The sequence below is a fragment of the Sus scrofa genome, chromosome 18 (genome assembly GCF_000003025.6).
Source record: "Sus scrofa isolate TJ Tabasco breed Duroc chromosome 18, Sscrofa11.1, whole genome shotgun sequence".
Lineage (NCBI taxonomy): Eukaryota > Metazoa > Chordata > Mammalia > Artiodactyla > Suidae > Sus > Sus scrofa.
The window spans coordinates 9,198,569-9,220,572 of NC_010460.4; the positions used below are offsets into that span (position 1 = coordinate 9,198,569).

The 22,004-nt window shown below is 44.1% G+C and overlaps 1 protein-coding gene across 5 annotated transcripts in view; it reads left to right on the forward strand.

The window, feature by feature from the left end:
• DENND2A (DENN domain containing 2A) overlaps positions 1–22,004 on the forward strand; it is a 124,135-nt gene that overhangs the window by 12,032 nt on the left and 90,099 nt on the right. The window lies entirely within an intron of this gene.

Sequence of the window (22,004 nt, forward strand, 5' to 3'; positions counted from 1 at the left end):
TCCTAAAAAGACCAAAAAGAAAACATGTAACTAGTACACCCAGGTTCTCTGGGACGGTTTCTTTATAAAAATGGGAATCTATACATTTCTGGGGGAGAGAAAGGAGTGTGGAGGAGGTGAATGAACTCCAAACATGGTGAAAGGAATCTTAGGTCCTGTCCCTACCTCTGCCACCCCCAGAGAGGTGACTAAGCCTAGGTGAGCCACAAAACTCCTGGGCCCCAGCGTGGTCATCTCTATCCCTGACTTCCTCCCTGCTCCCTGCCTGTGTTCATATTTGGGAGCTTCTCCTTGCCAAGGGCTTTTCTAGCTTCATGGTGTATCTCGCTTTCCCTTCCTCTTTGAATCTCCACACTAGACCAGGACCTCGAAGAAGCACTGTCATTTGTAGGCTGGGTTCCCAGTGATGGACGGGGTCACGAGGGGAGAGCTGCTGAGGCCAGGAAGTAGGATGTGGAAGGCTGGGTCAGCCAGTGCAGGCGTCATTCCCAACAGGGTCCTGGGAGAAGGGGCTCAGCATTTCCTGAAGGGAAATGACTCCCATAAATAGACAGAGGGATGGGAAAAGGATTCATCCGTCCTTTTCCTACTGTCAACTCAGCTCTTCTTTTGGTCCAGACAATGTAGCCTCTTGTAAATGTTTTTCTTTCACATGTGTCCCTGCCAGTGTGTGCGGGAGAAATGTGAGATCTGCTTTCTTGTGTATTGTAGATCCAAAATAAGAACTGAAAAAGGCATACATTGCTTTGTTTGTTCATATACCCACAGTAACCTCTCATTGGTCCATCCCAATGTAAGGCCAGACTTTTTTCAGTGAGGTTTTATTGGGAAGGAAAGAAGGAAACTATACACCTTTTTTTCTTTTTTTCTCTTTCTTCCTCCCTTCCTTCCTTCCTTCCTTTTTTTTTTTAGGGCTGAACCCACGGCATATGGAAGTTACCAGGCTAGGGATCAAATCAGAGCTGTAGCTGCCGGCCTTCACCACAGCCACAGCAACGCTGGATCGGAGCTGCATCTGCGATCCACATCACAGCTCACGACAACGCAGAATCCTTAACCCACTGAGTGAGGCCAGGGATCAAACACACTTCCTCATGGTTGGGTTTGTTAGTCACAACTTTGAGCCACAATGGGAACTCTGGAAACTGCACACCTTGTGATACCATATTCTATTTAACTTCATCCAAGAGTTCAACAGAACTTCCTTACTAATGCTTATGGTCCTTGGAAAGACGAGGTCTCATGGCATGGCTTTACTAAGACTTTAGATGTTCCCAACACTTCCAATGTCATGATGAGTCTCCCCAGGAAGGGAAAGGGACTTCTTGACCCTCAGTATCGTAAAAGGAATGATCAGATCACACTCAACCTCAAAGCCCTAGTTGCGGGGACTTTGATTTCCTTCATAACTACAGTTCACTCAGCTTCAGCTACATGAATGCAGATTCATATTTAAAAGTCACTTGCAGGGAGTTCCTGTTGTGACGTGGCGGAAATGAATCTGACTACTATCCCTGAGGACGTGGGTTTGATCCCTGGCCTTGCTCAGTGGGTTAAGGATCCGGCGTTGCCCAGAGCTGTGGTGTAGGGTGCAGACGCGGCTCAGATCCCAAGTTGCTGTGGCTGTGGTGTAGACTGGCAGCTGTAGCTCAGATTCGACCCCTAGCCTGGGAACTTCCACATGCTACGGGTGCAGCCCTAAAAAGAAAGAACAGAAAACTCACACGCACACTAGCTTTCCTTTTTTACTCTGGGAAACCAGTTGAACATAGATTGAACATGACACTGTGTTAGTGGGGAATCATTTGGTTGCTTAAGCAAATAAGGGTATGAAGATATCTTCTGGAACCCGTGGGCAGGAATGCAGCCTGGCCACCAGAGTGGACTGGGCTGAGGAAGTGCGGAGCTCCGCTGGCCTCATTCTTCTACCCCTGAGCACAGCTCCCTCTGCTCCCTAGTCCACAGGGTGGAGAATGGATGGCTGCCTCTCAGAACTGTGTTCCTGAGTTCCCGCGCACAGATGGATGCACCCCCTGGGAGCGCCATCTGATTGGCCGGACCTGAGTTGGGCCTCCTCTAGAGCCAATCAGCTGTGGCTGGGGGTGGGATCATCATCCAAACTTGGCTGCCGGCCTGTGGGGTGGTCCCGCTTGCTGAGAGATGAGGCGGTTTGCAGGAAAGGAGACCATTTATGAGGTAGGCAAGCTCTGGATAGCACCTGTCGTGTCTCCTACCTGTTATGTTTCTTTAACTGTTTTGTGTTCATTGTCCTAGTCGCAGTATTGATACAAATCCTGGTTCCTCAGATTCACTTACTGAATGTATTGCCGGAGACAGTCCTTGTGAAGAAAGTACCAGAGCTGGGGCTCCACGCACGTCATTTACGATGCGAGGGGTACTCTTGCACCACAGGCTACCAGATGCTTAGTCAGTGTCTCTCACCCTCCCTTCCTTTCTCCTTTTTTTTTTTTTTTTTTTTTTTTGTTTAGGGCCGCACCCACGGCATATGGAGGTTCCCAGGCTAGGGGTCTAATCGGACCTACAGCTGCTGGCCTGCACCACAGCCGCAGCAACACTGGATCCGAGCAGGGTCTGCGACCTACACCACAGCTCAGGGCAACCCCGGATCCCCAACCCACTGGACGAGGCCAGGGATGGAACCCGCAAGCTCATGGTTTCCAGCCGGATTCGTTTCCACGGCGCCTCGCGGGGAACTCCCTCCTTTCTTTTTTTGTAGCAGCTTTATTGAGGTATAATTCACATACCATAAAAATTCATCCACTTGAACTCTACAGTTTAAAGGTTTTTAGTATATTCACCGTGTGGTGCCACTCTCACTAGAGCCCATTAGAACATTTAGAACATTTTCTTTGCTCCAAAGAGGAAACCCATACCCCTTAGCCCTCACCCCCAGTGCCCCACTCCATTCCTTCAAGGCCTGAGCAACCAGTAATCTATTTCCTGTCTCTGTAGATATCCCTGTTCCAGACATTTTATATAAATGGGCTTAGACAATATGTGGCATTTTGTGAATGGCTTCTGTTCATTTAGCATCATGTCTTCAAGGCTCATCCACCTTGTAGAATGTCAGTAGGTCCTTCCTTTGATGGCTGAATGTTCTTTCATTGTGTGGATATGCCTCATTTTGTTTATTCATTAGTTGATGGCATTTGGGCTGTTTCCACTTTACAGCCATCACGGATGTGATGTTTTGAAGGTTAGTATAGAAGAACATATGTGGGTATGATTTCATTTCTCTGGGGAGATGCATTATTTCTCAGATTATGTTAGTAAAGTGCTTAATGCAGTGCCTGAAAGATCATAGGATGAAACAGTGTTCATTGCCTTACCCTGACCTTCCCAAAGGTTATGAGTGAAAGCTATTTCCTGCTTGCTGCCCTTAGAAGAAAGGGGATCAGGCTTTCAGGTTACTGTCCTGAGGGGTCCTGGCATCATTGAGGAGGACAGCTTGCATCAGGCTTGTGAGGGGTGTCCATCAGGTGGTTCTGGTTAAAGGGACTGAGAGCAGATAACAAGGTTTGGGGGTGAAATCTAGCATTTGGAGACGGAAGATACAAATAAGATTCCCTATTCTGTTACTTAAACCCTGTGATCCTGGGCAGGTCTCTGAAACTTAACCTTCTCCTCTTCAAAATGAGCATAACAAGAATTACATGCAGACTGGTGTGTGGCAGGAGGGACTTATACTGCGTATGTGATATGGGAATCAGGTGCTGTACAAAATGCACGATAAGCTCTAGGGCTGCCATGGAGGAAAAAAATCAGACTTTTGAAACTGCATTCAAATCGAAGCAGATACCCAGGGCAGTTGGAGCACTTCAGGAGTTAGGGCAGGAGTTCCCTTTGTGGCTCAGCAGTTAAGGAACCCAACTAGGATCCATGAGGATGGGGATTCGATCCCTAACCTCACTCAGTGGGTTAAAGATCTGGTGTTGCCATGAGCCATGGTGTAGGTTGCAAACACAGCTCAGACCTGGCGTGGCTGTGGCGTAGGCCAGCAGCTGTAGCTCTAACTCAACCCCTAGCCTGGGAATCTCCATATGCCACAGGAGCAGCCCTTAAAAAAAAAAAAAAAGAAAAAAGGAGTTAGGGCAGGCACTGGTCAGATCTTTCAGGGGGCTTCTGTCAACCCCTCAGGGCTATAGCCCCTTTGTGGAACTGGTTCCTTTCTGCAGCTGGTTTGGGGGCTTTGAGAAAGACCCAGGGAAAAAAAAAAAAAAAAGAAAGACCCAGGGCATCCTCAGCCCACCAGGTCTGCGGGTATGTCAGATCTTACTTGAACATCTTTGGGCTATAAAGTTATTCCAGCACCATTTATATTAAAAAGCCCATCTTTGCCCTAGTGATTTAAGATGCCACCTTGATCATATGTAAAGTTCTATGAGTACTTAGGTCCATTTAGACTTTCAGTTCTGTCTTATCAGCCTATTTATCTATTTGTGGCAGTACCACACTGTTTTAATTATAGGGACTTTATTTTTTTATTTTTATTTTTTTGCTTTTTAGGGCCATACCCGAAGCATATGGAGGTTCCCAGGCCAGGGGTCGAATCAGAGCTACAGCTGCTGGCCTACGCCAGATCCACAGCAGTGCCAGATCCAATCTGCATCTACGACTTACACCACAGCTCACAGCAATGCCAGATCCTTAACCCACTGAGCGAGGCCAGGGATTGAACCCGCAATCTCATGGTTCCTAGTCAGATTCATTTCCGCTGTGCCACAACGGGAACTCCTATAGTGGCTTTATAGTATGGTTTAATATCTGGTAAGGCCAGTCACCTCTGCCCCCCAGCTTTTAACATTTTTCCATGTTTCCCTAGCTTTTCTTGCATGTCTGGTAATCTAGTTTTAAAGTGTTCAGGCCCTCCTGTGAGGTCCTGGTGGATGGTCAGGATGGGTTGGGGTTGGGTTGTCTTTTGGTCCTATGTTTGGTTACTTATTTCAGTAAACTGATTTTGTAAGATTCATGAGCACTGGAGGCTTCTGGTGGCTCGAGAGCACCCATTTTTCCCTAAAGCTCCAAAAGAACATTTTAGAAGGTCTTTAATTGAGAAAGAAAGCATGTTAAAACTTGGTGAATTTAGATAAAGACTCTATGAGTTTTCTGTACTGTTCTTGCAGCTCTTCTGTAATCTTGAAATTATTTCAAAGTCAAAAACTCTAGGAGTTCCCCTTGTGGCACAGCAGAAATGAATCTGACTAGTGTCCATGTGGGTACTGGTTCGATCCCTGACCTTGATCAGTGGGTCAGGGATCCTGCATTGCCGTAAGCTGTGGTGTATAGGTCATAGATGCAGCTCAGATCCTGCCTTGCCATGTCTGTGGCATAGACTGGCAGTTGCAGCTTGGATTCGACCCCTAGCCTGGAAACTTCTATATTTCATGGATGTGGCCCTAAAAAGCAAAAAAAAAAAAAAAAAAAAAAGGTTGTCTGCTTCTGGTAACATCTTGGTAAAAGCTTTCAGAAGTCTACATAAGTTGTGTTCAGATTCTGCTTTAGTTCACATGTTAACTCTTGCAATGTAATCCAGCAAACCAGTTAGGCATAATTCCTTCCAGAATCAGTGCTACTTTCATTCTGTGACTTGTGCTTCCTTAAGCATTTAGCCATTTTGAGATTATACAAACATCTATGTCTTTCATCCTTACATCTCAAAGGAAATTCAGCCCACCCTTTAAGCCCAGACCCACAAAGGAATTTGCTGTTACCTGTTTCGCGTATCATATGGTGTTTTGTATTGGAGACATTTGTTTGCATCTTTTTTCTCCTCCACTTTATGGAGTTATAATTGGCATACACTGTGTACGTTTAAGGTGTTTAGTGTGATGCTTTGATATACATACATATTGTGAAATGATCATCACATACAGTTAGTTAACACATATATCACCTCGCATAGTTAATTTTTTGTTTGTTTGTGTGGTGAAAAATTTAAGATCTACTCTCTTAGCAACTTTAAAGTATATAATACAGTATTGTCATGGGCATCTTATTTCCTGTGTGAGAATGAAAACTCTCAGAGGGCAATGAAATTATTCATTTTACATTTCTCCCAGCTTTACTTAGTTCCCTGTGTGAAACAGACACAATTATTAGTTGGAAGAATTTATTATGTGTCTATTTCCCTGTTAGCCATAGGTCCCCTTTAAATTTCTCTTTGGGTTTTTTTTTTTGGGGGGGAGTCATTTTGGCCATTTCTTGGGCCACTCCTGTGGCATATGGAGGTTCCCAGGCTAGGGGTCGAATCGGAGCTGCAGCCGCTGGCCTATACCACAGCCACAGCTACACGGGATCCGAGCCGCGTCTGCGACCTACACCGCAGCTCACGGCAACACTGGATCCTTAATCCACTGAGTGAGGTCAGGGATCAAACCCACAACAACCTCATGGTTCCTAGTCAGATTCCGCGCCACAACAGGAACTCCGTAATTGCTCTTTGAACCCACTGAAACGTCTATACTGGGAAGTAGTCACTGGAGACCAGGATCCAAGTCTTGGTGGTCCCTGAGGGAAAGGAGCTGATGAGGATAAAGTACCACTTACCCTTCCCATCAGCAGATACGTTGGCAAAGCAAGACCGAGTGATGGGCTTGGCTGAGCCCAGGGCCCTGCAGTTGTGGTTGTGGCTGCAAGGCAACCATGTGGCCTTCTGGGGGCGCCACAGGGCAGACCCAGACACACACAGACAACAGCAGGGAAGACCTTTCCCCCTGTTATTTGTAATAGAATAATCATGCTTATTACAAACATTTTGAAAATCTGTTTTTTTTTTTTGTTCTTATTGAAAATACAGATAAGTAGAACAGAAAAAAAATCATTCCAAGTTTTTTTTTTTTTCCTTTCACTGCTGCACTGGCAGAATGTGGAGGTTCCTGGCCTGTCAAATTGGGGCTGCAGCTGCCAGCCTACGCCAGAGCCACAGCAACACGGGATCTGAGCCGAGTCTGCGACCTATACCACAGCTTACGGCAATGCCAGATCCTTAACCCACTGAGTGAGGCCAGGGATTGAACCCACGTCCTCATGGATGCGAGTTGGCTTCATTAACCACTGAGCCATAACGGGAACTCCATTTCAAGTTTCTTACCCAATGACAGCTATCCTTTGTGACATTTTCTTCCTGTCATTTTCTTATGTGTGTGATTTTGAATAGGAATAGATTCCTTCCCCACTTCTCCCTTTTAAAAACACATTTTATTCATATTGGATGCAAGCTTTTGGATTCTGTTTTGGCTAATGTTACAACAGGAGCATTTTTTCCATAATTCTTCTTTTTTTCTGTCTTTTTAGGGCCACATCCGTGGCACATGGAGGTTCCCTGGCTAGGGGTCGAATTGGAACTGCAGCCGCTGGCCTACACCACAGCCACAGCAACGTGGGATCCAAGCCACGTTTGTGACCTACACCACAGCTCACAGAAATGCTGGATCCTTAACCCACTGAGCAAGGTTAGGGATCGAACCCGCTTCCTCGTGGTTCCTAGTTGGGTTCGTTAACCACTGAACCATGACAAGAACTCCAAGTCGTCTTTTATTCTTTAGCTTGACTTTTTGTTTTACTTAAAAACAAAACAAAACAAAACAAAACAACAGCTTTATTGAGATGTAATTCACATAGAGTACAATTCACCCATTTAGAGTGTATAGTTTAATGGTTTTTAGTATATTCACAGAATTGTGCAACCATCACCACAATCAATTTTTGAACATTTTCATCACTCCAGAAAGAAACCTCATACTCATTAGCAGTCACCCACTTAATTGTAGTTGTCGTAAACATAATTTAATTCGATATATAATATTTCACTCAATGATTGTATTGTTTATATTACTGTTATATTGCTTGACATTTGAGCTACTTGTAATTTTCAGTATTATAATAATATAGCTATGAACATTTATGCTTATGTTTTTCCATATTTAGGGTTATTCCTTAGGATAGATTCCCAAAGTAGAGAAATGTATAATCATAGAAGACAAAAAGAAAGACCCACAAAAATCCCTTCACTTTTCCTCCCAGCTCACTCAGTTAGCAAGTATTTACAAAACTCAGCCTGATGTCAAAGGAGAAAGCAATTGCCGATCCTGAAGAGCTAAACAAGACACTTAAAATAAGGAGCTAGGAGTTCCCATCGTGGTGCAGCAGAAACGAATCTGACTAGGAACCATGAGGTTGCAGGTCCGAACCCTGGCCTCACTCAGCAGGTTAAGGATCCAGTGTTGCCGTGAGCTGTGTTGGTCGCAGACGTGGCTCAGATCTGGTGTGGCTGTAGCTATGGCGTAGGCTGGCGGTTGTAGTTCCAACTCAACCCCGCCTGGGAACCTCCAAATGCTGTGGGTGCGGCCCTGAAAAAATTAAAAAAAAACAAAAAAACAATGAGCTAGAGTCTAGCTCTTGTCTAGATTGGATACTATAACGTGAGACCACCGTGATATTGAATAATGAGCACCAGACTTGGGCTCAAAACACAGACTCATTCCTGGCTGTACCACTTAACAAGTTGTATGAACTTGGACAGGTGACTTAATGTCCCTCGGCTAGATTTTCTCATCAGAAAAATTGTAGGAGCATTGACATTGACCTCTGCAGAGGTTATAAGTAAGAAGTGGCTTCAGGCCTAGCCAAGAACAGAAAGGAAGAAGACAAAGTTTACTTATTTGGGAGGAAAGAGGTGAGAACCTGTCTCCCAGTTTGGGGACCTCTAATACCTAAAAGAAACAAAACTTAAGTACTTAAAACATATTTACCTGAATTCAGAGTCTTAAACCATATTTTGGCAGTATCAGCATATTTCATCACTCTCGTAACTCCTATTTTTATGATTTATGACAATCTCATACTAACTTTTTTCCAGAGAGAGGTGACACTAGTCGTTAGCAAGCATTAACTCGGGAGTGCTGACACCGCCCAAACCTTATCACACTGTAGTTTAGTGTTCACATGCAAGACGGCCACCTAATTGTGCCTTTTCACTTTTTTTTTCCTCCACAAAATGGTGAACGTAAAGGCAACATATGGAAGTATTTCCACATTGCAAGTGAGTGAGGGGAAATGCATGATTTGCAAATATTGTCAAGTGAAAAATGTGTTTCCATCCTGCTAAGGTGGCCAGATACATCTCTATGTGTAACAATGTTTTGCAGATGTGAAAAAAATCCTTCCTGGGATTACAAAAGTGAGAACAATAAAAGTCTTTAGCTACCTCTGGTCTCAGGAGTGTCACAAAGCACGGTGCAGTCTACAGCCTCCGGCTGCTCTAGCCACAAATTCCCAGTGGCTTCATTTGTCAGACGAACTGACAGGTGTAAGTTGAGAAAATACTGATCAAGTTGTTCAAAGAAAATATTATTGTCAGGGAGTTCCCGTTGTGGCGCAGTGGAAATGAATCCAACTAGGAACCATGAGATTGCGGGTTCAATCCCTGGCCTCGCTCAGTGGGTTAAGGATCCAGCGGTGCCGTGAGCTCTGATGTAGGTTGCAGATGTGGCTCGGATCTGGCGTGGCTGTGGCTGTGGTGTAGGCCAGCGGCTATAGCTCCGATTAGACCCCTAGCCTGGGAACCTCCATATGCCATGAGTACGGCCCTAAAAAGACAAAAAAAAAAAAAAAAAGACGAAAGAAAATATAATTGTCAGTAACTGGGTATTCATACCCACAGAAAATCTTAAAATTACTCAGCTTATGCTCTCAATCTCCTTTAGAGTAAAAACAAGCCTTGACATTGAAACCTGTGTAGGAAGGAGGAGCATTTACACCTGGGCTCAAGGGACAGGGACACCTCACTCTGTGCTGATAACACAGATGACCTCCATCAGGTTTCAGAGATACTCTGAAAAATGTGAGCAAACAGACACAGTGGAGCAAAAGTCTGCCTTCCCAAGGAGAGGGCAGAGGCAAAGAGATCTGTCGCTGGCTGACGATACCAGTAGACAGGAAAATAAACTCCAGGGTTCAACTCTGAGCCTGTGAATTCCCTGGGGAACATGTAAATGCAGATTCCTAGGCCATCTTCTAAGAGTCTGATTTACTCAGTCTGTGGTGGGGCTAGGACTCCTCACTTGATGGAGCTGTCCCTGTTTTTTTTTTTTTTTTTTTCCAGTTAACAACTTTAGAGTTCTCTTGTGACATAGCGGGTTAAAGATACAGCATTGTCATCGCAGCATCTTGGGTCACTGCTGCAGTATGTGTTTGATCCCTGGCCCTTGAACTTCCACATGCTGTGGGTGTGGCCAAAAAAATGAAAATACAAATAAAAGTAACAGCTTTAGTGAGGTATAATCCACATAACATTAAATTTATCCTTTTATTTTTATTTTATTTCCTTTTTTTTGCCACCCCGCAGCATATGAATTTCCAGGGCCAGGGATCAGATCTGATCTGCAGTTGCGGCCTAAGTTGCAGCAGCAGCAGTGCTGGATCCTTAACCTGCTGTGCCTGGCCAGGGATCAAACCCGTGTCCCAGTGCTCCTGAGATGCCACTGATCCTGTTGTACCACATTGGGAACTCCAAAATTCATCTTTTAAAGTATACATTAAGTGCTTTTAGCATATTCACTATTTTGTGCAACCATCACCACTATCTAATTTTAGAACATTTTCATCGCTCTCCTCCCCCTAAAAAACATCCATACTTAATGGCAGTCACCCTCCACTCCCCCTCACATAGCCCCTGACAACACTAACCTATGTTCCAGCACTGGTTGATGTTGCGTCCATCTCTATGATTTGCCTGTTCTGCACATTTTATGTAAATGGAATCATACGGCATTCCTTTTGTGTTTGGCTTTTTCTCACTTAATATGTTTTTAAGGTTCATCTGTCTTGTAGCATGTAATGGTTCTTCTTTTTTAATGGCTGTATAATATTCCATTGCATGGCTAGACCACATTTTGTATATCCATCATCTGTTGACGGACACTTTGAGTATAAGAAAATGGTATGGAAGTTCTCCTGTGGTGCAGCAGGTTAAGGATCCAGCATTGCTGTAGCTGTGGTGTAGCCTACAGCTGTGGCATGGGTTCAGTGATCCCTGGCCTGGGAACTTCCACATGCCATGAGTGTGGCCAACAACAAAAAAAGTGGGGGGAGTACCCATTGTGGCTCAGCTGTGAAAAAAAAAAGAGAGAAACTGACTAGTAACCATGAGGATGTGGTTTCAATCCCTGGCCTTACTCAGTGGATAAGGATCCAGCATTGCCCTGAGCTGTGGTGTAGGTGAAGATGTGGCTCAGATCCTGCATTGCTGTGTGGTGTAGGCCAGCAGCAGCAGCTCTGATTCTGCCCCCAGCCTGGGAACTTACATATGCCACAGGTGTGGCCCTAAAAAGCAAAAAGAAAGAAGAGAAAGAGAAAATGATATGTATTTGCTGTTTTGGCAAACATTTCTTGAACACTCTTATTTGATGGAATCTTCTAGGCCTCTTCCTAAAAATAGGAAGACATTGGTTGTTAGCAAAAAAGCCATTTCCTTGGCTCTGCCACAGGCTTTACCTGGTGTGTGCACTGAGGACCTGGTGTCTGGTCATAGTGTGCAGTGGTTTTGTGGAGGCACTGTTTAAGCATTTGGTCCAAGAGTGCAGGCTGTGACTTGGCCACATATGGCCCCTGGGTGTGGTTCTGAGGCAGCACATAGCTTTTGGCTTCCATTGTTCCTCACCTGCTTCAGAATCCCCCATCATCTTCCAGAGGTGAAAAAATTGGTTTCTTTGTGAAAATACTCTCCAGAAAAGCTGGGGGGGGGGTTGTTGTTGTTGTTTGCTTGTTTGTTTTTTAAAGGGCTGCACCTGCGGCATATGGAATTCCCAGGCTAGGGGTGAAATCGGAGCTGAGCTGCCGGGCTGCAGCCACAGCCACGCCAGATCCTTAACCCAATGTCAAGGCCAGGGATCAAACCCAAGTCTTCATGAATACTAGTCAGGTTCGTTACTGCTGAATCACAACAGGAGCCCCCCAAAAAGCTGTTAGGTAAAGAACTAGAGCAGCCCATTTTAATTTTAAAAATTATTTTTGTTTGTTTGAAGATAATGAAACTGAAGTATCAAGAGGCCAGAAATGAACTTCCCTAAGCACTTAGATGTATCAAGAGTTGTATTATGGGATTGTACACTGTATTTTTTTTCTTCCTTCTCAATTATATTTTTTGAAAACAAACATCTTTTGGGTATGCTTGCTAGTAAGAAGAATGCTTAGGAGTTCCCATTGTGGCACAGTGGAAACGAACCTGACTAGTATCCATGAGGATGTAGGTTCAGTCCCTGGCCTTGCTCAGTGGGTTAAGGATCCGGCATTGCTGTGAGCTGTGGTGTAGGTCACAGATGCAGATGAGATCTGGTGTTGCTGTGGCTGTAGTGCAGGCCAACAGCTGTAGCTTCAGTTCGACCTCTAGCCTGGGAACTTTCATATGCCGTGGGTGCGACCCTGGGGAAAAAAGAGCCTCCCGGGTTGAGGAAAGAACTATTGGAATCCTGTTGTAGCTCAGCGGTTTAAGAACCTAACATAGTCTCTATGAGAATATGGGTTTGATGACTGGCCTTGCTCCGTGGGTTAAGGATCCAGCGTTGCCACAAGCTGTGGCATAGGTTGCAGATGTAGCTCAGATCCGGTGTTGCTGTGACTGTGAAGTAGACCCCAGCTGTGGCTCCAATTCCATCCCTAGTCTGGAAACTTCCATATGCCACAGAAGCAACCTTAAAAACAGAGAGAAGAACTATTTTTGTTCTATTGTAATTGTAGTATCTTCTCATTTTGTTGCTGGCTCTTTATAAGCTGCTAAAATTAAGTTATTAGAATCATTAAAGCTGAAAAGCTTGTAGCTTTATTTGCAATACAAATAAAAACCATTTAAAATTTTATTTCATTAGTATATAAATTGTTTATGATCTGAACTATATTTTTCATTCAGTATTTCAAGTCTGTTTTATGAATCGTTATGTATAATATATATTTACCTATATTTCAGTTATGTATAATAAATATTTACCTATATTTACCACTAAGCTTATCGCACTAAAGGGCACTGAAAAAAATTATAGTTGTGTATATTTTATTCACCTCCTCCCCTGCCCAAATTTCTTATTTTTTTCATTGATTATGATCATCCTGTAATTTCAGTTGAGCTATAATTCACATAAAATTCACCATATAAAAGTGCACAATTTGGGAGTTTCTGTCATGGCGCAGTGGAAACGAATCCGACTAGGAACTATGAGGTTTCAGGTTTGATCCCTTTGATCCCTGGCCTTACTCGGTGGGTTAAGGATCTGGCGTTGTCGTGAGCTGTGGTGTAGTTTGCAGATTCGGGTCTGGCATTGCTGTGGCTATAGCTCTGATTAGACCCCTAGCCTGGGAACCTCCATATGCCGCGGGTGCAGCCCTAAAAAGATAAAAAAATAATAAATAAATAAATAAATAAAAATAAAAGTGCGCAATTTAGAAGTTCCCTGTTGGCACGGTGGGTTAAGGATCAGGCATTGTCACTGCTGTGGCTCGGGTCACTGTTGTGGTTCGGATTAGTTCCTTGGCCCAGGAACTTTTCTGTGTGCCACAGGCAAAAAGAAAAGAAAAAAGTGCACAATTAGGTTATTTGCAGTATATTCACTATGTTGTGCAGCCATCATCACTATCAAATTCCAGAACATTCCTATCACCCCCCAAAGAAACTTTACCTGTTAGTAGTTGTACCAAGTCCCCCTTCCCTCCATGGATTTGCCTTCTGGACATTTCATATAAATAGAATCATGTGTATTCCTTTTGTTTTTTTTTTTTTTTTGGTTTTTTTTTTGCCTTTCTTAGGGCCTCTCCCGCAACATATGGAGGTTCCCAGGCTAGGGGTTCTAATCAGAGCTGTAGCTGTAGGGTACCTGAAGGAGCCACCACAGGAACTGCCCAGGTTGCCTTTGCTGGTTCCCCAAGTGGCAATGGAGGAAAGAGCACAGGCAGCAGGTAGGTGTGCACCTGATTCGAAAGGAGTTACCATCTCCCCACTGGGAGCTTCTCACTTCTCTGAACACAGCTGGCTGCTCCTTCAGGTACCCTCATGCTCTCCTGCAGGAAACGCTCTTAAGAAAAGATCTGATGTTGGTCACCTACCTCCTTCCTAATTCTGGGAAAACATTTTATATCTGTTTTACAATCTTGACTCTTAGGAGTTCTCTGGTAGCACATCAGGTTAAGGATCTAGCGTTTTCACTGCTGTGGCTCTGCTTTCGTCCCTGGCCCCAGAACTTCTGCAGGCTGTGGGTGTGGTCAAAAATAAAATAAAATCTTGACTCTTTTTTTTTTTAATATAATGAATTTTATCTTTTTCCATTATAGCTGGTTTACAGTGTTCTGTCAGTTTACTGTACAGCGAGGTGACCCAGTCACACATATACATATACATTCTTTTTTCTCACATTATCATGTTCCATCATAAGTGGAGTTACAGTTCCCAGTGCTATACAGCAGGATCTCATTGCTTATCCATTCCAAAGGCAATAGTGGCATCTATGAATCCCAAATTCCAAGTCCATCCCACTCCCTCCCCCTCCGCCTTGGCAACCACAAGTCTGTTCTCCATGTCCATGGTTTTCTTTTCTGTGGAAAGGTTCATTTGTGCAATATATTAGATACCAGACAGAAGTGATATCCTATGGTATTTGCCTTTGTCTTTGTGACTTACTTCACTTAGTATGAGAGGCTCTAGTTCCATCCATGTTGCTGCAAATGGCATTATTTTGTTCTTTTTATGGCTGAGTAGTATTCCATTGTGTATATATACTGCATCTTCTTAATCCATTCATCTGTCAATGGACGTTTAGGTTGTTTCCTTGTCTTGGCTATTGTGAATAGTGCTGCAATGAACATGCAGGTGCATGTATCTTTTTCAAGGAAAGTTTTGTCTAGATATATGCCTAAGAGAGGGCATTCTGGATCATATGGTAGTTCTATATATAGTTTTCTGAGGTACCCCCCCTACTGTTTTCCATAGTGGTTGTACCAATTTACATTCCTGCCAACAGTGCAGGAGGGTTCCCTTTTCTCCACACCCTCTCCAGCATTTGTTATTTGTGGACTTATTAATGATGGGCCATTCTGACTGGTGTGAGGTGGTATCTCATGGTAGTTTTGATTTGCATTTCTCTAATAATCAGTGATGTTGAGCATTTTTTCATGTACTTGTTGGCCATCTGTATATCTTCTTTGGAGAAATGTCTGTTCAGGTCTTTTGCCCATTTTTCAATTGGGTCGTTGGCTTTCTTGCTGTTGAGTTGTGTAAGTTGTCTGTATGCTTTAGAGATTACGCCCTTGTCAGTTGCATCGTTTGAAACTATTTTCTCCCATTCTGTAAGTTGTCTTTTTTTTTTTTTTTTAAATGGTTTCATTTGCTGTGCGAAAGATTGTCAGTTTGATTTGGTCCCATTGGTTTATTTTGGCTTTTATTTCTGATGCCTTGGGAGACTGACCTGAGAAAACATTTGTAAGGTTGATGTCAGAGAATGTTTTGCCTCTGTTCTTTTCTAGGAGTTTGATGGTGTCTTGTCTTACGTTTAAGTCTTTAAGCCATTTTGAGTTTATTTTTGTGCTTGGTGTGAGGGTATGTTCCAGTGTCATTGATTTACATGCAGTTGTCCAGGTTTCCCAGCACCACTTACTGAAAAAACTGTCTTTTTCCCATTTTATATTCTTGCCTCCTTTGTTGAAGATTAATTGACCGTAGGTGTCTGGGTTTATTTCTGGGTTCTCTGTTCTGTTCTGTTGGTCTGTATGTCTGTTTTGGTACCAGTACCACACTGTTTTGATGACTGTGGCTCTGTAATACTGCCTGAAGTCTGGGAGAGTTATGCTTCCTACTTGGTTTTTGTTCCTCAGGACTGCTTTGGCAATTCTGGGTCTTTTGTGGGTCCATCTAAATTTTTGGATTGTTTGTTCTAGTTCTGTGAAAAATGTCATGGTTAATTTGATAGGGATTGCAGTGAATCTGTAGATTGCTTTGTGTAGTATGGCCATTTTTACAGTATTGATTTTTCCAACCCAGGAGCATGGAGTATCTTTCCATTTCTTTGAATACTCTTTAATTTCCTTGATGAATGTTTTATAGTTCTCAGCATGTAAGTCTTTCGCCTCCTTGGTCAGGTTTATTCCCAGGTTTGTCATTTTTTGGGTGCAATTTTAAAAGGTACTGTATTTTTGTATTCCTTTTCAAATATTTCATTGTTAGCATACAGAAAAGTGACTGATTTGTGATGTTAATCTTATATCCTTCTTCTCTGCTGAATTTGTTGATCAGTTTGAGTAGTTTTTGGGTTGAGTCCTTAGGGTTTTCTATGTATAGTATCATGTCACCTTCATACAGTGACAATTTTACCTGTTCTCTTCCAATTTGGATACCTTTTATTTCTTTCGTTTGTCTGACTGCTATGGCTAGTATTTCCAATACTATGTTGAATAAAAGTGGTGAGGGTGGGCATCCTTGTCTTGTTTCAGATTTTAGTGGGAAGGCTTTCCGCATCTATTGAGATCATCATATGGTTTTTGACTTTTCTTTTGTTAATGTGGTATGTGACATTGATTGACTTGCATATGTTGAACCATCCTTGTGAACCTGGGATGAATCCCACTTGGTCATGGTGTATGATCTTTTTTATATGTTGTTGGATTTGGTTGGCTAAAATTTTGTTAAGAATTTTTATGTCTGTATTCATCAAAGATATTGGCCTGTAGTTTTCTTTTTTTTTCTTTTTTTTTGCCTTTTCTAGGGCTGCTCCCGCAGCATATGGAGGTTCCCAGGCTAGGGGTCTAATTGGAGCTGTAGCCACTGGCCTTTGCCAGAGCCACAGCAACGCCAGATCCAAGCCATGTCTGCGACCTACACCACAGCTCATGGCAACACCGGATCCTTAACCCACTGAGCAAGGGCAGGGACCGAACCCGCAACCTCATAGTTCCTAGTCGGATTCGTTAACCACTGCGCCACGACGGGAACTCCCCTCCTTCATTTCTTATTTGGATTTTTTCTCTCCTCTTCTTGGTAAGTCTGGCCAGAGGTTTGTCAATTTTGTTTACCTTTTCAAAGAACCAGCTCTTGCTTTTATTGATTTTTTTTTCTATTGTTTTTTGAATCTCTATTTTATTAATTTCCTCTCTGATCTTTATGATTTTCTTCCTTCTGCTGACTTTAGGTTTTTTTTGTTCTTCTTTTTCTAATTTATTTAGGTGGTGGGTTAAGTTGTCGATTTGAGATTTTTCTTTTTTGAGGAAGGTCTTTATTGCTATGAATTTCCCTCTAAGCACTGCTTTTGCAGCATCCCATAAGTATGAATGGTTGTGTCTTCATAATCATTTGTCTCAAAGTATAAAATCTTGACTCTTTTGTGGGAGATACTTACTTTAAAATTAATGCTCTCACACTTAGTACTCCAAGCCCCTTTTTAAAAATGGTTTTTCAGGAATTCCTGTTGTGGCTCACATAGTGTCCATGAGGATGTGGGTTTGATCAGGCATAGGCCTCAGATGTGACTCATATCTGGTGTTGCTGTGGCTCTGGTGTAGGCCAACAGCTGCAGCTCCGATTCAACCCCTAGTCTGGAAACTTCTGTTTGCCACAGGCGAGTCCCTAAATAGACACACACAGACACACACACACACACACACACACACACACACACACACACAAAGATGTTTTCAGAGATCAGGCTGGAATTTTAAGCTTTAGTGGGTAAACTTAAAGGAGTTACAAGATAATATTACATTTTGGTTTAGTAATGTCATTCTGGAACAATTACATTTTTTGTGGGCTTTTGAAACTGTCCAGAAGCATTTCATTATGATCGCTCTATTCAGAGAAGTAATTATTCAGAGAAGTAATTAGGAGTAACAGGTTGCGATATTAGAAGGGAGTTCCTAACAGATTAAAAGCTGAGAAGACTCCCATTACTTCCTAACTTCACCTGAGCCTTCCAATTAGTTTGACATTGATGTCCAAGAGAACGTTTTTTTTTTTTTTGCATGCATTTTCTTTTTCTTTTAATTACATTTCCCCCCCCACTGTGCAGCATGAGGACCCAATTACACATACATGTATACATAATTTTTTCTCCCATTGTCGTGCTGTGATATAAGTATCTAGACATAGTTCTCAGTGCTACACAACAGGATCTCATTGTTAGTCCATTCCAAAAGCAATACTTTGCATCCATTAACCCCAAGCTTCCAATTCCTCCCACTCCCTCCCCCTTCCCCTGGGCAACCACAAGTCTATTCTCCAAGTCCATGATTTTCTTTTCTGTGGAAAGGTTCATTTGTGCTGTATATTAGATACCAGATATGAGTAATATCATATGGTATTTGTCTTTCTCTTTCTGACTTACTTCACTCAGTATGAGAGTCTCCAGTTCTATTCATGTTGCTGCAAATGGCATTATTTTGTTCTTTTGTATGGCTGAGTAGTATTCCATCCAAGAGAACTTTTGAGTCAAGAACAGATTTTGCAGTATTCACTTTATTATTTTTATTTTTTTGTCTTTTCAGGGCCGCACCCATGGCATATGGAGGCTCCCAGGCTAGGGGTCTAATCTGAGCTGTAGCTGCCGGCCTACACCAGAGCCACAGCAACGCCAGATCTGAGCTGAGTCTGCAACCTACACCACAGCTCACAGCAATGCCGGATCCTTAACCCACTGAGCAAGGCCAGGGATTGAACCTGCAACCTCATGGTTCCTAGTTGGATTCGTTTCTGCTGCACCACAGCGGGAACTCCTATAATATTCACTTTAGCAATAAGAAAAACAGGATTCAATTAGGACTAAATTGATAAACATAATCAGCTAGAGATGCTCACTTTAAAAAACATCTTCAATTTGTAAGGCAGTTTAAAAAACTTAATGGAAATGTTCAAATGTCCAAAAAAACCTATGAACTTTCCTCTTCCTCTCCCTCCTTCTTTGATTTAAAAGTAGCTTTAAAATTGTGTATTACATTTTCATTCTAACTAAAATTATTCGTACCAGTTAAGCACATCTGGTGAATGGGAAGTTCTGTTTTTGTGTCCGCGGAGTGGGAAGATGTGTTATTCGTAGTCACGCATTCTGTCATATCTCCTGAGCCAGTCTGTTGGATCACGAGGCCACGCTGTCTAGGAAGAGATAAAGAAACGTGAGTTATATAAAAATCACCTGAGGCCTTTGATTTACTATACTGAAGTGCAGATTCCAGGCTGGCCCCTAGTCAGTTGGTTTTGGCAATGGGAAAGGTGCTCAGGAATCTCCATGTCTGATAGGATTCCTGGTGTGACTGGTTCAGATCCTGGGTGAACCAAACTTTGGGAAACAGTTCTGTCTTGCAGTCTCAGGCCTGTGAAAGTGATAGCCAAGTTTATCGTGATAATTTAAGTCACAGGAGTTCCTGTCGTAGCACAGTGGTTAATGAATCTGACTAAGAACCATGAGGTTGAGGGTTCCATCCCTGGCCTTGCTCAGTGGATTAAGGATCCGGTGTTGCCATGAGCTGGGGTGTAGGTCACAGACGCAGCTTGGATCCCGAGTTGCTGTGGCTCTGGCGTAGGCTGGCAGCTACAGCTCTGATTAGACCCCTAGCCTGGGAACCTCCATATGCCGTGGGAGCGGCCCAAGAAATGGGAAAAAGACAAAAAAAAAAAATTTAAGTCACAGACTACTCCCCCCTTGCAAATTAGGCTTGTCACCTGATTAAGGACCTTTAAACTCAGAAACACTAGGAAAGAGTCCAGGTTTTGCGGGAGAAGCATTTTCTCCTCTTCTGTGAGTTCAGAGGTGGTGGGAAACTGATTGCTGATTGTGCCGGGGGTTCTGTGCTCCTGTCAACTCCAGCCCCTGAAGCCCCCTCCAACTTGCTTGTCAGGCTGTGGTATCAGCTGTTTCTTTCGGACTGGAAATTATTACTGCCTGATGGGGGTCAAGTTCACTTAAGTGCCATGTTGTTTAAGTGCTTCTCGGGATCTTTAACCTCAGAGTTCATACACAGTTCTCTGTGCTTTAGACACAGTGGGCTTTGTGCTCTTTGAAAAAGCTAAGGCTTCCTGGGAAGCACAGGGGAACGGTTCCCTTGGGGAGAGAGCGGGTCATGGGGCTGGTCGTGACCCAGGCATAGTCCTGGTGCTCTCTCTAGGGCAGGACACCATGCCTCCCTCATCTTTGGATCCCCACAGCCTCCTGCACAGGGCTGGGCACTCATGCGTAGTGCCAGTTTAGAGGGTGCCAGCTGGCAAGAAGAGGGGCTAGAGAGAGGCCCTGCTCATGTGGAACAAGGCTGCATGACCGTGGGCTTGGGCCGTGTGGAGGCCGAGTGCAGACGTGCGGAGGGCAGTGGGGAGTGGCTCTTCTCCTTGAGTCTGTGGGGCCTTCTGCCAAATGCAGGACAGAAGAGCAGTGTCCGTCAGCCCAGCTGAATGGAGAGGCTCCAGAAGCTTTGCAGAGCATCATGAGAGGGGCAATGAGTTCCTTCCTGTCCCTGAAAGGCCTTTCAGGGCTCTCCTCCCTAACACGAGGGCAGGGCCCTTGGGGCCTGGCTTCTTCAAAGAACTGGGCTTACTTTCAGTACTGACGACTCCAGCGTGCAGAGGGCCATTCCCTGGGCAAGGGGACATGTGAGTTCCGTGGGCAAGCCCAAGCTCCATCGTCCTTCCCATACCGTTTCTCTTGATGCTCCTTCAGCTCACCATTTCCTAACCTCCCTCTTTTAATTTTATTTATTTATTTATTTTTGTCATTTTTGGCCGCCCTGCGGCCATGTGGAGCTCCCGGGCCAGGGATCAGATCAGAGCCACAGTCTCAACCTAAGCTGCAGCTGCAGCAGCTGGATCTGTAACCCACTGTGCTGGGCCTGGGATTGAACCTGCGTCCCAGCAGCTCCCAAGATGCCTTCAATCTCATTGCACCACAGTGGGACCTCCACCTCCCTCCTTTTAATTTGTCGCCCATGTTCACTCTTTTTTTTTTTTTTTTTTTGTCTTTTTAGGGCCACACCCAAGCATATGGAGGTTCCCAGGCTGGGGTCCAATCAGAGTTACAGCTGCTGGCCTACACCACAGCCACAGCAACGCCAGATCTGAGCCGCATCTGTGACCTACACCACAGCTCAGTCCAGCACCGGATCCTTAACCCACTGAACGAGGCCAGGGCTTGAACCTTCGTCCTTTTAGATGTTAGTCAGATTTGTTTCCACCGAGCCATGATGGGAACTCTTTTTTTTTTTTCCACTCTTCTTTTCTTTTTTTTTTTTTTTTTTTTTTTTTGTCTTTTTGCTATTTCTTGGGCCGCTACCATGGCATATGGAGGTTCCCAGGCTAGGGGTCGAATCGGAGCTGTAGCCACCAGCCTCCGCCAGAGCCACAGCAACGCGGGATCCAAGCTGCATCTGCAACCTACACCACAGCTCACGGCAACGCCGGATCGTTAACCCGCTGAGCAAGGGCGGGGATCGAACCCGCAACCTCATAGTTCCTAGTCGGATTTGTTAACCACTGCGCCACGACGGGAACACCCACTCTTCTTTTCTTTGTCTCTTTCTCCCTCTAGCCTCCCTCACCTTGTTATCAAGAGGTAAACTCATGTCTTAAAGCCCAGCCCTTTGACTTCTTGGGGGAGAGGATGCCCAGCCAGGGCCTTGGGCAGCCACCCTGTCACTTGGCAGGTAAACCATCCTGGAAGAGCAGACCAGAATCTTGGAAACCTGAGAAGGCTTTGGGAGAGAGATTCCTAGGAAGTTCAATGAAAAAGGTGTGTGAGGAGTTCTTGTCATGGCTCAACAGTTAGCAAACCCAGCTAGCATCCATGAGGACGCAGGTTCGATCCCTGGCCTTGCTCAGTGGGTTAAGGATCTGACGTGGCTGTGAGCTGTGGTGTAGGTCGCAGACTTGGCTCGGATCCGGTGTTGATGTGTCTGTGATGTAGGCTGCCGGCTATAGCTCCAATTGGACCCCTAGTCTAGGCACCTCCATATGCCTTGGGTGCAGCCCTAGAAAGACA